We start from the raw sequence: 14,215 nt of genomic DNA on the forward strand, positions 1-14,215 counted from the left end.
GTGGACTGTTCTCTGTCAGCCTTCGCCCTCGCGCGTAGCGCTCGAGCCTTCTCGCGCTAAACCCTTTGAGTTTTCTTCTGTTTAATCTAGCCGTTTGCTTTTGTGATGTCTTATCTCCTGTGTTGTTGACCTGACCTATCTTATGTCTGAAAAGCCACTTTTGGCGCAGCATGCGCACCAACCCCATTGGTTGACAGAAAAAGTGACTGACATTATCTTTTGAGATCTGCTTTTCCATGCTTGACCAGTACCTTTATCTGACCCGCCCATGCCTGTTTACTGTTACCTGTCAGCTTTTCCTTTGCCCCCTGCAGCTGCCATATCTTTTGATATCTTTTGCTTTTGGAATCTTTTACTTTTTGGAGATCTTTTCCCCTTTTCTAGGGATTGTGTTCCCTAGGGTTTCCCTATAAATAATAATGCTATTTTCTTAACACTACACACACAAACACTTATTATCTTTATCTTCCTTTGCTCTCTGCCGTTGTCCTCGGTCGCCTCCTCTCTCTGCCTTCGTCCTCTCTCCTGTTCTGCCCTGTTTTCCGGTAATATATAATATATATAATAATTTGTTTAAGTTACTTATTAATTATGCTAACTTATAATCAAGACTTAAAACCAATCGTTAAAACAATAATCTTATTTATAGGTTAACTTGTGCTTGTTTAAAGTTGGTTCTTGTTTTATCTTACACCGCATCGTTTATCAAGTGAGTAATCTCGTACCTAATCCCTTTTTATTTTTAATGTTTTGGGATGTTCATGTGTTCATACAAACTTAGAGTCTTAAATTTGTTTATGAACTTTAGTTGCGCAGTATCCCATGTGTTGAGGACGTTTACTTGGCTGTTTATTTGTATGTGTGTATCATTAAACGCTTTGTTCGGCCTATTCCGAAGTTTTCATGGATCCATTGGATGAACACGGGAGACCTATCGTTTACGGTTTTCTTTGTTTTACACTTGCACAGATGTTTTCTTGTTTTTGTGCTCATTTGGGAGCACGGATTGAACTATGAACTATGATCTATTTAGGCTTGATCACAATCTGATTACACCCTTGTTAAACACCAGACATACACGTGTTGCGCGCAGATTTATTGTTATCTATGTATTGTATTAAACTTGATTCCTCACCAACACGCAAGTGTTTGACGTTTTATTTTAACACATGTTCAGGTTTGCTGTAGCTACATTTGGAGCTTGTGGACACGTAGGAAGTTTTTACTTTTGGACCTAGATTAAAATGTAACAAGACAAGTTATTATTGTTCGAATATTTTGTCTTATAATATATTGATTTATGTTGATTTATGTTATCTTGTGTTTACGTTGCGCGTGCGCGAATGAATATATTTATTAAATATTGACACCCAATAGTGTCACGAGTAATGAAACAATATGTGGCGCCCCGATGAATAATCCGCCTTTGGTCGGGGTGTTACAGATTGGTATCAGAGCTCGTTGATTTTAGGATAGGTGGTTAGACGTAACGGCCTAGAATACCTAAGAGTCCCTTCTCGCGCATGAGAGAAATCTCATGTTTGCGCGCTTATTGTTAATTACTCGTTATTTATAAATATGCTTGCGCAGACGCAGCGTATGGTTTTATGTTTTATTTCGCGATATTTCGATTTTTGCTGAATTTCGATTTTTATTGATTTTACTTACATATTCGTTTGTTGGGATTGAAAATCCGAAAAGTCATGGTGATACATGAATAGTTGATTTTCAAATTCCATTTACGATTATGTTCTGAGGTTGGAGACTTGAAAAGTCATGGTGATACATGAATTGTCAACCTCCAATACTCATTTTCTTGTATATTTTATAGAGGATTGAAAAGTCATGGTGATACATGAATCGTCAATCTCCAATACTCGTTTACTCGTCATTTTAAATTGAGAATTCGGAAAGTCATGGTGATACATGAATTGTCGATTCTCGATTCGAATTTGTTATCTGTATTAAGTTTGCATTCAAATTCATGTTTTACTTTAACTGTTGATGGTATCTAACCCCGCGAAACCAAGCTTTATAAGATTATACTTTGCGCTAAGATATTAACAAAACTAAAACTTTTATAGAATGCCTCCGCTATCTCGTCGATTTCAGAGAAGAGAAGCCTCGCGCAGGCGTAGACAGCAACGTTCCCAGGAAATGGCCGCCGCAATAGCCCAAGCTTTGAGCCAAAACAATACCTCCGGTTATAACATTAAGTCCTTTAACGCGGGTAACCCTCCAAAGTTCACAGGTCTTGAAGGAGCCACCGTGATGCTCCAGTGGCTCGAAAAGATTGAAAACACTTTCCTCCATACTCAATGCCCTCCAGACAGACGAACTCTATATGCTTCCAGTGTCCTGGAATCTAGAGCGCTTACATGGTGGAATGGAGTAGCTCATGCGCGTGGCGCAGAAGCTGCTTCTAGCATGACATGGGAGGAATTCAAGGAAATTCTGACGCGAGAATTCTGCCCTCCCAACGAAGTTAAGCGCCTGGAGGAGGAATTTTGGAATCTTAAGCAATACAGCGGTGAAGCGCGCGAGTACGCGACGCGCTTCCATGAACTAAGCCTGCTTGTCCCTCACCTTGTTACCCCTTCCCGCCGAGCCATAGAGAAATTCCTCGGGGGTCTCCCCATGGAAATTCAAGATTCTGTATGGGCCAGAAACCCAGCAACCCTCTCTGACGCCATTGAGTTGGCCGCTGTGCTCAGCGACAACCATGTCAGAGCAGGAACCCTGTTCCTGCGAGGAGCTGAGAAGACCAAACCCACCAAGACTGCCCCTGAACCAACAGAAACCAAACCAGAACCCTCAAACCGTAACAACCTCAAGCGCAGGCGCAAAGCCTATGCGCTTACCAGCCCGCCCATTGTCCAGCAACCCACCTACCAACCTCCAGTACACGCTCCTAACCCACTGTCAGCCTACCCAACTTCCCCTATTGTCCACAACTATGCCTTAACCAATCCCGCACTCCCTGCCCCGCAACCTAAGAAACCTTACACAGGAACCCAACCCTTCTGCCCAACCTGTAGATTTCACCACCCACCTCAAGTCCCATGTCGACAATGTAACCGATGTGGCCGCGTTGGTCACTCAGCTGAGTACTGTAGGGTCCCTTCCGCCAACCCAATCACACAAACACCACCAACCTACCCGCCGAACCCACAACCAACATACCCTAATCCACGACCCAGGACGTGCTTTAACTGCGGTGATCCCAGTCATTTCCGGAACACGTGCCCGAGACTACAAGTGCAAATCACACAAGCGAATCCGGTGAACCAAATTTCGAACCAAGTGGCGCGTGGCCGAGCATTTAACATAACCGCGCACCAAGCGCAAGCGAATAATGACGTAGTTAATGGTACATTTTTGCTTAACGGATTTTATGCTTCTGTACTTTTTGATACTGGCGCCGATCGAAGTTTTATCTCTCGCGCGTTTGAGCAGAAGCTTGCGCAACCGCGCAGCGATTTAAAAGAAAATTTTTCAGTTGAATTGGCTAATGGTGAAACTGTTTTAATTAACTCCGTGATTAAGGATTGCACGCTTAACCTTAACGAAAACGTTTTTCTAATCGACCTCATCCCCATGCCTCTTGGAAGTTTCGATGTTATCATTGGTATGGACTGGCTCTCGAATAATCGCGCCGAAGTTATTTGCGCCAAGAAGTTGATTCGCATTCCTCGAGAAAATGGTGATCTTCATATCTACGGCGAGAAACCCTCCAGTGGTCTTAAGCTTATGTCTTGCGCCGAAGCACGAAGACTCATGCGGAAGAAGTGTATTGCATTTTTAGCCCATGTGGTTAAACCCGATGAAGGAAAGAAGAAGCTTCGCGATATCCCTGTTGTGCGTGATTTCCCTGAAGTTTTTCCTGATGATCTTCCTGGTATCCCTCCCGCTCGTGAAGTCGAGTTCCGTATTGATCTTGTCCCTGGTGCTTCCCCCGTAGCCAAATCTCCTTACCGTCTTGCGCCCGCTGAGATGCAAGAATTGGCAAGTCAACTTCAAGAGTTGACCGCTAAAGGATTCATTCGCCCTAGCTCTTCGCCCTGGGGTGCTCCGGTGTTGTTCGTTAAAAAGAAAGATGGTACGTTTCGCATGTGTATCGATTACCGCGAGTTGAACAAGCTCACCATTAAGAACCGGTATCCCTTACCACGTATTGACGACTTCTTTGACCAACTCCAAGGTGCCTCTTGTTTCTCCAAGATCGATCTCCGCTCTGGCTATCACCAGTTGCGCATCCGCGATGAAGATGTTCCGAAGACTGCTTTTCGAACTCGTTATGGCCACTTTGAATTCTTGGTCATGTCCTTCGGTTTAACCAACGCACCCGCCGTTTTCATGGATCTAATGAATCGGGTGTGTAGGCCTTTCTTGGATAAATTCGTGATTGTGTTTATCGATGACGTTCTGATTTATTCTAAGACCAAGGCCGAGCATGAGCAACATCTTCGATTGGTATTGCAAAAGCTTCGAACCGAGCAGCTCTTTGCCAAGCTCTCCAAGTGTGAATTCTGGTCTGATGAAGTACAGTTTCTTGGCCATGTTGTAAACAAGATGGGGATTCATGTCGACCCATCCAAAATTGAAGCAATCAAGAACTGGATTACGCCGACCACTCCTACCGAGATCCGTTCCTTTCTGGGCTTAGCTGGTTATTACCGGCGCTTCATTTCGAACTTCTCAAAGATCGCATTGCCTTTAACAGCTCTAACGCACAAAGGTAAACCGTATATTTGGGGCTCGAAGCAAGAAGAAGCCTTTCTGACGCTCAAGCGTTTGTTGTGTGAAGCTCCTGTTCTAGCGTTACCTGAGGGTAATGAAGATTTTGTCGTGTATTGCGATGCATCCAACCAAGGTCTCGGTTGTGTTCTTATGCAACGAGGCAAGGTTATCGCTTACGCATCAAGGCAACTCAAGGTTCATGAAAAGAATTATACAACTCACGACCTCGAACTAGGCGCAGTTGTATTCGCCTTGAAGATCTGGAGACACTACCTTTATGGTACTAAGTGTATCCTCTACACCGACCATAAAAGCCTTCAGCATATTTTTGATCAAAAGGAACTCAACATGAGGCAACGCCGATGGAACGAACTCATCAGCGATTACGATTGTGAGATCCGGTATCATCCTGGTAAGGCTAATGTGGTAGCTGATGCACTCAGCCGTAAACCCAGCCAGCTTAACTGTATCTTGCCGCGCACGCAGCTTCACTTTGCGCCGATTCAGAGCAATCTTGAATCACGCATTCGCGACGCGCAGCGCGCATCCATCAGTAATGGTAACCTTCGCGCCGAGTTAGCGTGTGGCGTGGAAGCGCACTTTGTCCCTAATCTGAGTGGAATTCTCTGCTATCTCAATCGCATCTGGATTCCCTTTGATGAAAATCTTCGCGCTGATATCCTGAGTGAGGCGCATAAATCTCGGTATTCTATTCATCCCGGCGCTGATAAGATGTACAAGGATTTGCGCATTACTTATTGGTGGCCCGGTATGAAAAAGGATATTGCTGTGTTCGTAGCTAAATGCCTGACTTGTTCTAAGGTAAAAGCTGAACACCAACGCCCATCTGGTTTGCTCGAACAACCAGAAATTCCTACGTGGAAATGGGAAGGTATAGCGATGGATTTCATTACCAAGTTACCTTTGACAGCAAGCAAACATGATAGCATTTGGGTAATAGTGGATCGTTTGACTAAGGTCTGCTCACTTTCTGCCCATTCGTGAAAACTACCGTGTTGAGCAACTCGCGCAGCTTTATGTCAAGGAAATTGTCTGCCGCCATGGTACTCCTTTGAGCATCATATCCGATCGCGATGGCCGTTTTATATCTCGCTTTTGGAAATCTCTCCAATCTGCGCTAGGAACTCGCTTGGACATGAGTACGGCATATCATCCTCAGACTGACGGTCAGTCTGAGCGAACTATTCAAACTCTTGAGGATATGCTCCGATCTTGTGTTCTTGATTTTGGAGGTAATTGGGATTCGCACCTGCCTTTGATCGAGTTCTCTTATAATAACAGCTATCATTCCAGTATTGGTATGGCCCCATTTGAAGCACTTTACGGTCGTAAGTGCCGCTCCCCGATTTGTTGGAGCGAAGTGGGTGAAGCTCAAATCACAGGACCCGAACTTGTTCAAGAGACAACCGATAAAATCGCCAAGATCCGTGATCATCTGCTGACTGCCAGAAGCCGACAGAAGAGTTACGCAGATCGCAGGCGAAAGCCTCTCGAATTTCAAGTTGGTGATCTTGTTCTCCTCAAAGTGTCGCCCTGGAAGGGTGTTGTCCGCTTTGGGAAGAAAGGTAAGCTTGCTCCTCGTTATGTTGGTCCATTCAAGATTCTCGCGCGTGTGGGAAAAGTTGCCTACAGACTTGACCTGCCGCCCGCGCTCAGCAATGTACATCCAACGTTCCATGTATCCAATCTCAAGAAGTGTTTAGCCGACGAGAACCTTCACATCCCACTTGATGAAGTTCAAGTTGACGAATCCATGCATTTCGTTGAGAAGCCTGTTGAGATTATGGATCGCGAGGTAAAGCAAACCAAGCGCAGTCGCATCCCTATCGTGAAAGTTCGCTGGGAGTCCAAGCGCGGAGCCGAGTTTACATGGGAAAGGGAAGATCAAATGAAGATCAAGTACCCGCACCTGTTCTCTGCGCAACTTACTTCGAGATAAATTTCGGGACGAAATTTCTTAAAGTAGGGGAGACTGTGACATCTGCCCCGATCCGACCCGACCCAGGTACCCGCTTTCTGATCCGATTCTTTTTATGATTTAAAATTTAATTATTTTCTTTTAAAACTTGACATTTAAAAAATATATATTACTAATAATATTTTCCTTCCCGCCTCTTCCTCTCTTTTCCTTCCCGCCGTCCCGTCCCTCTTCTTCTCTCCGCCTTCTTTTCTCTCTTGTCGCCGTCCCGCCCTTAAGCCTTGAACCCCTTCTCTTATTTTTTTGTGTCCTTTGTTTCTTCCCGTCTAAGGATGTCTGCGCAGCTCCACGCGCCAGACTCCTTACAAGGAAGCCTGCGTGAAGACCAGTTGTTCTTGCGATACGCGAGGCGAACTGTTCTCGCAGCGCGCTAAGAATTGTAGTTCTCGCAGCGCGCTAAGAATGGTAGTTCTTCCCGCGACGCGCTAAGAATTGTAGTTCTCGCAGCGCGCTAAGAACGGTAGTTCTTCCCGCGACGCGTTAAGAATTGTAGTTCTTCTCGCAGCGCGCTAAGAATGGTAGTTCTTCCCGCGACGCGCTAAGAATTGTAGTTCTCGCAGCGCGCTAAGAACGGTAGTTCTTCCCGCGGCGCGCTAAGAATTGTAGTTCTTCTCGCAGCGCGCTAAGAATGGTAATTCTTCCCGCGACGCGCTAAGGATTTTAGTTCTTCCCGCGGCGCGCTGTGGACTGTTCTCTGTCAGCCTTCGCCCTCGCGCGTGCGCTCGAGCCTTCTCGCGCTAAACCCTTTGAGTTTTCTTCTGTTTAATCTAGCCGTTTGCTTTTGTGATGTCTTATCTCCTGTGTTGTTGACCTGACCTATCTTATGTCTGAAAAGCCACTTTTGGCGCAGCATGCGCACCAACCCCATTGGTTGACAGAAAAAGTGACTGACATTATCTTTTGAGATCTGCTTTTTCATGCTTGACCAGTACCTTTATCTGACCCGCCCATGCCTGTTTACTGTTACCTGTCAGCTTTTCCTTTGCCCCCTGCAGCTGCCATATCTTTTGATATCTTTTGCTTTTGGAATCTTTTACTTTTTGGAGATCTTTTCCCCTTATCTAGGGATTGTGTTCCCTAGGGTTTCCCTATAAATAATAATGCTATTTTCTTAACACTACACACACAAACACTTATTATCTTTATCTTCCTTTGCTCTCTGCCGTTGTCCTCGGTCGCCTCCTCTCTCTGCCTTCGTCCTCTCTCCTGTTCTGCCCTGTTTTCCGGTAATATATAATATATATAATAATTTGTTTAAGTTACTTATTAATTATGCTAACTTATAATCAAGACTTAAAACCAATCGTTAAAACAATAATCTTATTTATAGGTTAACTTGTGCTTGTTTAAAGTTGGTTCTTGCTTTATCTTACACCGCATCGTTTATCAAGTGAGTAATCTCGTACCTAATCCCTTTTTATTTTTAATGTTTTGGGATGTTCATGTGTTCATACAAACTTAGAGTCTTAAATTTGTTTATGAACTTTAGTTGCGCAGTATCCCATGTGTTGAGGACGTTTACTTGGCTGTTTATTTGTATGTGTGTATCATTAACCGCTTTGTTCGGCCTATTCCGAAGTTTTCATGGATCCATTGGATGAACACGGGAGACCTATCGTTTACGGTTTTCTTTGTTTTACACTTGCACAGATGTTTTCTTGTTTTTGTGCTCATTTGGGAGCACGGATTGAACTATGAACTATGATCTATTTAGGCTTGATCACAATCTGATTACACCCTTGTTAAACACCAGACATACACGTGTTGCGCGCAGATTTATTGTTATCTATGTATTGTATTAAACTTGATTCCTCACCAACACGCAAGTGTTTGACGTTTTATTTTAACACATGTTCAGGTTTGCTGTAGCTACATTTGGAGCTTGTGGACACGTAGGACGTTTTTACTTTTGGACCTAGATTAAAATGTAACAAGACAAGTTATTATTGTTCGAATATTTTGTCTTATAATATATTGATTTATGTTGATTTATGTTATCTTGTGTTTACGTTGCGCGTGCGCGAATGAATATATTTATTAAATATTGACACCCAATAGTGTCACGAGTAATGAAACAATATGTGGCGCCCCGATGTATAATCCGCCTTTGGTCGGGATGTTACATCTAGATTCGAAAATGGTATGGAGAAAGGGTGTGTGTGTTATGAGTGTCTGTAGGCAAAAGATGGAAATGAGGAGTGTGTAGTAGGAGTCTTCAAAAAAATCCAAATCCGAAACCGAATACGAAATATCCGAATCTCGGATATCCATATTTTTGGATTCAGATTCGGATAATGATTTTGAAAATTTTCGGTTATTTCGAATATCTGAATATCCGAAATTTAATTCAATTATTTTTATTATTTATAAACATAAATACCCTAAAATCCCTTTATCACGCTTCACGCATTCTATAACAACTATCTTCTAATCTTCTTCACTGTCACACCCCAACCTAAGACGGAAATGTTGGGGCGTGATCCGATTGCTCACAACTTGAAGATACTATCATAATATAAATGTGACAATATCTAATTAATTATTTTAATTCAAATATACACACACGTTTACGAACGTTGCAAAACAATTCAAATAAATGATTATAAACATGATTTAACGATCGTCTTCATAATAACCTATGGTCTTAACTAAATATCCATACTTCAATTCAAGCAACCTGCATATGCGTAGAAAATGGAGTTTTGTCAACAAACATGTTGAGTGAGTTTATCACCAAGTTTTGACACAAAAAATAATGTTAATATAATAAATAAGCAAAACGTAATAAATGCTGTAATGAAATCAAACCATAATTAAGTAAGTTGTCGATTAAACCATTGCCAAGCGAATCGGACGTCGGTAAATCAACCATGAGCAAATAAATAGAATAAGATCGTTGCCAAGCGAATCGGGCGGTAGTCAATAGAATGAGAACCCAATACATGGGGATATGCGGGACCTCTCCGAGCACGAATGTGCACATAAACAAGTAAGCACATAACAAGTAGATTTGATTAATTACACACAATTACACGTTTGCTATTTTAATACATATGTATATATAGATATGTATGTATAGTATGATATACGCATATGTTTCCAAAACGTTTACGAAAATCGAGTTAAATAAGGGAATGATAAAACTCATCTGATCGAATAAGCTAAATGGAAATGTTAACGACAAGAAACAATAATCACGCTCTTCGAGAATTACCAACAATGATCCTAATTAAATGATATTACGAGTGAATTATAATGATATAATATTTATAACGAATTTAGGGTTTCGATGTGACTTGAGTTACAATTATGATTGGTGTATTATGGATTGAACGATTGATCACTACGAATTATTGTTATTGTAAAAACACTATTATTAATTATTACTTAAATATAAAAGATCGTTGTTTATTAATCGAATCTATGAATACTTAGTTTAAATAAATCTGGGTTGAGATATACTATAATAATACACGTTCAAATATATAATTAACATAAAATTTATATTTTAAAATCCTTAACGAAACCAACGGTAAAAATATAATTACACTTTTAATTCGTTTAATACGCTTATTATAGTTTTGTTTTAAAAATACATACATATATACATATATATATTTATAAATATGAGCAAATTTATAAAGACGTTTTTACAACGAGAACATCAATATTGGCGTTAAATCTTAATAAAATAATCGTTGGTTTATTATTATTAGTAATAAGATATATATATATACACACACATAAATATATATATATACACACACACACACACACAAACTTGCAACGAGGCTAATTGACGCGAAATGAGGACTCAATGATGTCGGCTTATATAAATAACGTTTATTTGATATTTTAGTATTAATTATAATATGTTATAAATCATGTAAAAACAAGTTAAATCCACAAAAAAAATAAAAATCTCAAAACTGCATAAGCTGGGACTCGAACCCGAGTGTATCGGCCGGCCAGAAGTTTAACACACACACCCACACCCTAGCCAACTGTGCTAGGGTATCAGTTGGTTAAGTTGCGTAAACAGATCATTATATACTGAACTTAATAAAAACCCAATTTGGAATAAGAACCCTAAATCCTCAATCGCCCAATATGCTTAATGTTTGTTTGAATTGACTTAGGGTTTCTGTTTATTGATGATCGACGAGTAATATACATGTTTCAATTACCTTAAATGATGAAGAAACCAAGGATAACGACGAACCCAACAGATGCGGCAAGAATGGGATCCAAACAGAAGGTTACGGCTAAAAGTAATGCAATTAGGATTAGGGGTTTTGATCGCCGGGTTGTAGAGGAGGTGCAGACGCGTTGAATTGAATTAAGATCAGTCCTAGGTTATATAATCTATATTAGGTCAAGACGGTTTAGCAATTTAATCAATACGTATTATACTAGATCTTGTTTCTTAATTAAGATCTTGTTTCTTAATTGTGGCTCAAGATAACTAAACGGGTCACAGTTCATGGTTAAACGGATACGGGTTACGGATTTTGTTATTGGGTTTGGGTTAAGGGTTATTTTTATATATAATCCAAATATAAAATAATAAATAAAGAAAAAGAAAAACTATAATGTAATTAATTTAATAATTTTATTGATTAAATTTCCCGAAAACGAAAACGGGTTAGGAAATATGGGTATATTTTATAATCGAAAAATCCGAGTTTTTACAGTCTCCCCTACTTTAGGGAATTTCGTCCCGAAATTAAGGAAAACCACAACATCATCGTTTTTAAAACAATTAAGTTTTTTAATGAAAAATATCATAACATGGAACTTCCAATAACCAAAGCAACGCTTCGAATGACAATCCGATAAGGGCACTTATATATAGGATGTATCAGCGGCGTATCCACCGTGTCCTTATCATTTCATCATTCGTACCGTTACCCTAGCTACCTTAGGTTCTAAATCATGACACATAATTTTACGTATTATGATTTCCATGCGAAGACTCAGATAATTATGTTCGCGACCATAATTACTCTTATCGTCGAATGGTCCACATAATTCGTTTCATCATGTGGGTTATAAAACATTTAAAATCATCATTTGGAAGGAAACAAACATTTTGATAACTTTAAATATAAATTCAAGAGATAAAATGTTAGAATTTGATTAATAAAACCTGGTGATTTCTATTATATCTTTTGCTTAGAAAAGTTATAAATTTGGAGATTGAAATGGATTTCTTGAAGCAGACATTTGAATTATGTTGATCAAGAATATAAAATTAAACGAAGATTTTAGTGAGTCAAGTTTAGTTAATTGAGAGCATATGAGATTTAAATGGAAGTTAATAGCTTTTCAAGTTTGTGATTTTGATTAATTTGATTAAGATATTCTAAAATATTATAATAGTTAATAATTTAGATATTAATGATAATGCGAAAACGTACGTATTCAAATGAATCGTTAATAGATTAAATTGGGAAACAGATATTTCCGAACCACCGAGATAGTCCTATTCCAATTAAATCTTTAGAATTAGATAAAATATAAAGTAGGTAATTTAATTAGATTAAATTGGGAATTCGTGGATTTTTCCTTCTTCATAAAATCGCTATAAATATTAGGAAGTAAGTAATTTGAATTATCAATAATGAAAATTTGAGTAAATAATAAATTCTAAATTAAAGTGAAGTATATAATAAATTGAGATAAATGCAAGGCTAGAAATGCATGAACCACCATGACTATTCTAATAACTACGAATTTATCATTTAAAACGTTCAAAATTTTCAAAAAAAATCAAAGTAGGGAGTTGAAATATATACGATGAATGTTCAATCAAAAGGTCAAATTAATAATAAAAGTTAAATTAATTAATGGAAACTTTTTAATTCAAAATGGAAATTAAATTTAGAGAATACATAATTTAGTTTAATAACAATAAAAGTTACAATAATTGAATTTTAAAGATTTATAGAGTGGAAAATAAATTGGGAAAACCATCATGATATTGAGAAAAACAAGAGATGATAAAATATTTATAGTTTAAAGTTGATGATAAGGATTTAAATGTACTTAGAAATTTATAGTTCGAGAATATGGATATAATTAAGAAAGTATAATTTAAATAACATTTTAACAGATATGAGTTAGTGTAAGATTCTTGTTCGGGGTATATTAGTTTTGTCGAGGTTGACGGTTGGTCGGTTAATAGCATACAGCAGCACTCCTTGGTGATTCTAGTATTCGAATGGCAATTGCGGGAAACAGGTGAACAACTTTGATTACGACGATGATTCTTAGGAAAGACATTCTGTGAGGACCAATAATGGAAATGTGTAAGATGGTCGGTTAATAGCATATAGCAGCACTCCTTGGTGATTCTAGTAGTCGAATGGCAATTGCGGGAAACAGGTGAACGACTTTGATTACGACGATGATTCTTAGGAAAGACATTCTATGAGGACCAATAATGGAAATGTGTAAGATGACAAGTGAGTTGTAGGAATGAGTTGATATGAAATAATGGAGATGCGTATGTATATGTATATGTATGTATATGAATTAGTACTAGTGAAGACTCGAGGACGAGTCAAGAATTAAAATAATATGTATGAGTTTGAAGCATTTAAGTAAATAATGTTTTATAAATTTTTCAAAAATAAAATAACCAAGCATATCAAACGAGTTGACATCCCATGATTTTTCCATGGCAATTTGAATGGCCCAACTAAATAAACAACATAAAGTTTGTGAATTGGCCTGAGCATTCCATGACAATTTGATGGCCCAATTCAAATAACGTGTAATAAACAATGAGTTGTTCAGCCCATGAGCGTGTACATGACATTTAACTGACCTAACTAATCAACGAATTATCGAATCAATGGAGTTGTTCGGACCATGAGCGTTACATGGCATTTAACCTACTCCACTAAAGATCAAATCAACGAATCAAATATAAGTAGTTGGTGTATCTCGGCAACCACCCCGGACGATACGTTCCAACCCAAAAATCAAATCGAAAATGGTTTTAAGAAATGAATAGTTGGAGTGCCTATGGATTTCCATGGATTTTTCATCCAACTAAGCATTTAAAATAATTTAAAAACACAATTTGGAAGTATAACCGTTTAGCCGGTTATGTTTACCACGCAACCGTTAAGCCGATTACGGATACCACTTAAAGTTATAGTTGTACGACATTTGTCATACAAACATGCTTCAAGGTGAAAGAGCAAAACAAAACACGAGAATTCTTACAACGAGAACATCAATATTGGCGTTAAATCTTAATAAAATAATCGTTGGTTTATTATTATTAGTAATAAGATATATATATATATATACACACACGAAAACTTGCAACGAGGCTAATTGACGCGAAACGACGACTCAATGACGTCGGCTTATATAAATAACGTTTATTTGATATTTTAGTATTAATTATGATATGTTATAAATCATGTAAAAACAAGTTAAATCCACAAAATAAATAAAAAT

The sequence above is a fragment of the Bidens hawaiensis genome, unplaced genomic scaffold, assembly GCF_021521415.1.
Source record: "Bidens hawaiensis isolate Kalapana, Puna unplaced genomic scaffold, B.hawaiensis_p1.1 tig00036241_1, whole genome shotgun sequence".
NCBI lineage: Eukaryota > Viridiplantae > Streptophyta > Magnoliopsida > Asterales > Asteraceae > Bidens > Bidens hawaiensis.